Source organism: Theobroma cacao, chromosome 7 (genome assembly GCF_053813885.1).
Source record: "Theobroma cacao isolate CCN51 chromosome 7, ASM5381388v1, whole genome shotgun sequence".
NCBI classification, from domain to species: Eukaryota; Viridiplantae; Streptophyta; class Magnoliopsida; order Malvales; family Malvaceae; genus Theobroma; species Theobroma cacao.
Window position 1 is genome coordinate 36,039,600 of NC_142645.1, and position 5,592 is coordinate 36,045,191.

The following is a 5,592-nucleotide window of genomic DNA, read 5'->3' on the forward strand; positions in this document are numbered from 1 at the left end:
ATGTATAGCTTATAGGTGTATGTTTACCCTATATGTAAATCAAACCACCTAGTTAACTAAGTGTATTCGATCATATGCTATTCTATTCAAGGTCGACCTAAATCTCCTTTATCAAGGTTTAACCCAGGTTTTCAATTCATTATAATTGGTGGCCAGTCAACTAGAAGCATTAAGAACAGAATAAAATAAACAACTTAAATCTATCAAACATCAGTAAAAGAGAGATAAATAATTCATACTACGTATTGAGATCAATGATAATCTTAGATTAACAATTTAGTTCCCCATCAAGTCACACATTATAATTGACTAAAATCTAAACTTTAAAAACAAAACCAAGAAAATAAGATAATACAAAAATATAGAAAAACTCAAGAATTGTATTCTTGATTTCCAAATCTCCTTGAATCCTACAAATTCTTCTTAGCTTCAATGACTTTGTGGCTTGACTCTCAACTGTTAATCTGGTGTTTCTTTGTTATTTTTTTTTCTCCTCTAAAAGGTTGTTTTTATAGGCTTTGAAGTTAGGCCAAGTTGGGTGAAGAAAGAAGTCAATTTCAGCTAGGATTTTCTCATCAGACTATGTAAGTCACAACCTTGCCTAATTAATTAACAGAAATCGTAATTACTCTAGGACTGCTACAATGCATCAACTTTGACAAGATTTTTAACCATCTTTCAAGCTGAACTGGGTGAAGTGTTAAACATAAAAGTTGTAGCTTTTTCTCTTATCTTTCCAATGGTTCAAGAATCGCTTCATTTGGAGCTCTGTAGGCCAAAATACCAAAACATATGTAGTGGAAGTCTGCACCTTAAAATAGCTCTTATTCTTTCACTAAAATTCTTATTTCATCAAATACCTACAAAAACACAAATAAATTAATAACAACCTATCTTAACCATATTAACATCAAATTAAGCATAAAATTAACTAAGATTAGATTGACTCACCTAAATTAACTAATATAAAATAATTAAATCAAATCTACTAATTTTTATGCATTATTACAAGAACTAAGCTAAATCACTATCAAAATTAAGCTCAAATAACTCTATATCATAGAGTTATCAAACCCCAAACTTAGTATTTTTCTAGTCCTCGAGCAAAACATAGAAAAGAACCTACCTTACGAAAATCAAATTCAGTTAATGAAAACTCAAATAAATATAGTTACTACTACTACTACTACTACTGCTACTACTGCTGCTGCTACTACTACTATTACTACTACTACCAGAGATAAAGTGCACCAACTGAATGATTCCTTATAATTTCTTCAAAAGTATGTCTATCAATCATTAACAAAAGGAAAAATATAGGCCTCATTCAAATTCGTGTTTCAATTCTAATGCAAGCACATTCTCGAATGGATTTTCATGTGTGTGTGTGAAATCTTTTACCAAAAATATCATGACATCCGGATAAGTTTATGCCAACACAAATTTCAAATTAGTATTAGATTTCCATAGCTTTACTTTTTATCTCTCTTTCCACTAATGTAGATTAATACAAAGCTAGGGATCAATAGGACTTTATAAAGCTTGTAATGTATGGCAAGGGTCAAGTTATGATAAAGGATATTAATGTGGCTCAAATCACCCTAAGCACATAATTAATCTAGGGTATTAATAATTCTAGGACCTATACATAAAGCTTTATTTTCCTTTTCCAAGTACACATTTTTTTCCACATTTGAACTTTTCTTTCATTCAACACATTCTTTTTCGACAATTTCACACTCCCAAACTTATTTTCTTTATATTGTAGGTAATGGGGTTTCATATTTTGAACTTTTTTTTCCACATCAACATCACCTTTTCACCTTTTTCAACATTTAACTCAATTTATATTTCCTAAAACAATATACATGCTTAGGAGTGAGGATTGCAAAATTGAAAAATTAATTTTAAGGCTAAGCTCAATTATTATGTAGTTAAACAAAGAAAAGGGAACTTAGGCTCACAAGGGGTGTACTAGGGATAAAAATTTAATAAGGTTGGCTTTTTAAGTTCAAATGGTCCAAAGATGGCCTAAATCATGTCCCTAACTAAGTATTGCTTAGGATTTCACCTCAAGAGAAAATTAAGCAAATTTTAGAATTCATGACATAATCTAAAGTTACATCAATATAAACTTTCTCTAGATATTCAGAATAATTCAAAGTAAAAGATATAGTAGTCAAAATTATGAAAATCACATCCTAACAATAATACTTAACAAAAGTATTTAGCATGAATCCAAACAAAAACCTTATTCACCAAAAGCTAAGAATTTTAAACAACTAGTTATCATCAATGGATAAGAAATCATCGAAAAAATTAGCACAACTTAACTCTAGATTTCTAAAATTTAAACAAATAATAAATTCATTTACCAACTAATCTTAAATTATTTATAAATCTAGATAATCATGTCAGTAAAATTAAATCTAAAACTTTCACAGAATATTTACCACAAGAAAAATAAATTCACCCCTCCAAATTTAAACTAAACATTGTCCTCAATATTAGAAAAAAATAAAGGAAAGGTAAAGAATACTCCCCTGATTATTGGATGAATTTTTTAGAAGCTCGAATCCTCCTCGTCCTTTTGTCATCTACGTCATTCTCACCTTTTAGGAGGAATTTTTTTTTTATTTTTTTAACTACAAAAAGAAAATAAATAAAAGTTAATGTAGAAATAAATAAATAAAATAAAAATAACTAAAAAGAAAATAGGGGCTTTATTGGGTAATGGGTGGCCTAAATAAACAAGAGGGGATTGGGTTTGGTTAGTGGGTAGTGGGTAGTGGGTATTAGGCTGTCCAAATAAAAAAAAAAAGGGAATTGGGTTTGGTCAGTGGGCTACCCAATGTTGGCAGCCCAATAAAGAGGTTATGGTAAATGGGCTACCCAATGTCGGCAGCCCACAGCAAAAGGGGGCCGCGGCCTACCTCTGAGGGGAGTCGCAGCCCACTATCAGGAAACCTATAAGGGTGCAGCCCCACTAGCTTTTTATTTTTATTTTTTTGTTAATTGAGTCGTGGCTTCGAGCCTAGTGAGCTGTTGCTCATGTGATTTGTTGTTCGGGAAGCCAAGGATTACCACCTTTTTTTTTAATTCTTTTTGAACTTTTTTTAAAGTTTTTTTTAAATGTTTTTGAATTTTTTTTTAAATGTACTTGCATAAGTAAAAAAAGTATTAATAATCTAATAATAAAAATAAAAATAAATAAAATAAAATAAAATAAAGTAAGTTAGAGTGCTTAGGTTGTCTCTTAAAAAGCTCTTCTTTGTAGTCACTAGCTTGACTATGGTACCCCCTTCTGCACTACTTTAGACGGCTCGAGACTTTCTTTATTAACCTTGGCTACTCTGGTAAGTCCACTATAAATTTCAATATCATCATAAAGATGAATTTTGACCACCTTAAAGGTGTTCCCCCAACATGGTCTAAGATTCCATGGCAAAAGATGGAGTTGTGAATCAAAAAATACTACTCGTTGTCCAACCACAAAATCAAGATAGCTGGAAAGTGGTGGTGGTGGTTTTGTCTCAAGCGTTGGCACCTACGTTGTTGAATGTGGTGGAATAGGCTTACCTTTACCCTTATTGACTAAATCCACTTTATAGCAACCTATATAGGGATACTAAGTTACATTGAACAAATTAAATACCACTTTCTTTTCTCCAACTCTTAAAGTTATTTTGCCCATCTTCACATCAATAATTGCTTCAGTGGTAGCTAAGCATGGTCTTCTCAAAATAAGAGGAATTTAAACATCATCTTCAATCTCAAGCGCAACGAAGTCCACCGAAATGTATAAATGCCCAACTTTAAGTAAAACATCCTCTATAATCTCGATTGGGTGTCTGATTATTCTGTCTGCTAATTGCAAGGTAACTGTAGTAGGTTGTACTATTGAAATCCAAGATTTCTGGTAATAGACAAAGGCATTATTGAAACTTTAGCACCTAAATCACATAAAACTTTAGAAATTTTAAAATTACCAATAGTGCAAGGAATAGAAAAACTCCCTAGATCTTTAAGCTTTGGTGGAAGCTTATTTTGGATTATAGCACTGCACTCTTCAGTAAGTGCAACTGTCTCAAACTCTTCCAATTTCCTCTTTTTGGTTAGGATGTCTTTCAAGAATTCGAGATAATTGGCATTTGTTCTAAAGCTTCAGCAAAAGGAATATTAATGTGTAGTTTTTTAAATACCTCAAGAAATCTCTAGAATTGTTTGTCAAGTTTTTGCTTTTGAAAACGTTAAGGAAAAGATGGTAGAGGTGTGGGTGCAGATGGTGATTTTTCTTTTGAATTTTCAATAGATTTTTCAACCATAATTTCTTTTTCAGCATTTTTTTCAATTTCATTTTCAGCAGATTGCATTGAAATCTCAAAATTTAACACTTGATTACTTACCTCTTTACGTACCTCTTTTCCATTACGGAGAGTGATTGCCATACAATGTTCCTTGCCTTTTCTTCTTGGGTTGGGTTCAATGTCACTTGGTCAGGTACCATAAGGTCTAGTATTTAAAGCATTGGCAAGTTGGCCTACTTGTATCTCAAGATTTCTAATTGAAGCTGCTTGATTGTGAATGGAGGCATCAGTCTTTATCATAAATGCATTAGTCTTTGTTATAAATGCATCAGTCTTTGTCATGAATGCATCAGTCTTTGTTATGAACGGTATAAACATATCCTCCATTAAAGGCTTTTTCTCTGGCATAGGGGCTCTAGATGAAAATCCAAGAGGAAAGTTTGACTTAGCTGCGGATGAAGACCCTTGGTTGTTATTCCATGACAAATTAAGATTATTCCTTTAACCGGGATTATAAGTGTTGGAATAGGGATTAGTCTGTTGCTAATTTCCAATAAATTGACAAGACTCAAAATAGATGGGACAATTGTCATTGGAACGTTCTTCCCCACAAAATTCATATGTCATAAAGGAGTTCTAAACAACATTAACACTCAGTTGATCTATTTTCTTTGCAAGAGAGGTCAATTGTGTAGAAACAGTGTTCATCACATCTAATTCATGAATTCCAGCAATATTTCTTATACCCAATCTTTCAAATGGCCATTGATAATTATTAGAAGCTATCTCTTCGAGCAAATCATAAGCCTCATCAATGGATTTACTCATGAGTCCACCTCTAGTGGCAGCATCAATGGTAGTTCTAAAAAGTCCCAGCAAACCATTATAAAATGTTTGAACTTGTAGCCACTTAGATAATCCATGGTGAGGACACCTTCTTATTAAATCCTTATACCTCTCCCAAGCCTCATCTAGTGATTCAGAATCGAATTGCATGAAAGAAGTGATATCATTCCACATCTTCGCTGACTTTGCAGATGGGAAGAATTTTGCTAAGAATTTTTTAGCCAAATCATCCCAAGTATTAATGGAACCAGCAGGAAGCAAATTTAACCAACTTTTTGCTTTATCTCTTAATGAAAAAGGGAGAAGCCTCAATCTTATGGCATCATCAATAACACCATTAGCCTTGAATGTATCACAGATTTTCAAGAAATTTATAATATGAGCATTCGAATCATCATTAGGCAAACCGCCAAACTGAACAGCAATCTAAATCATCTGA

General features: G+C 32.4%; 1 non-coding gene across 1 annotated transcript; it reads left to right on the top strand.

The window, feature by feature from the left end:
* Positions 1-5,223: 5,223 nt before the first annotated feature.
* Positions 5,224-5,330, top strand: LOC148761848 (small nucleolar RNA R71). Its single transcript, XR_016027668.1, has one exon. It is a non-coding gene; the product is annotated as a small nucleolar RNA R71 (small nucleolar RNA).
* The last annotated feature ends 262 nt before the right edge of the window (positions 5,331-5,592 follow it).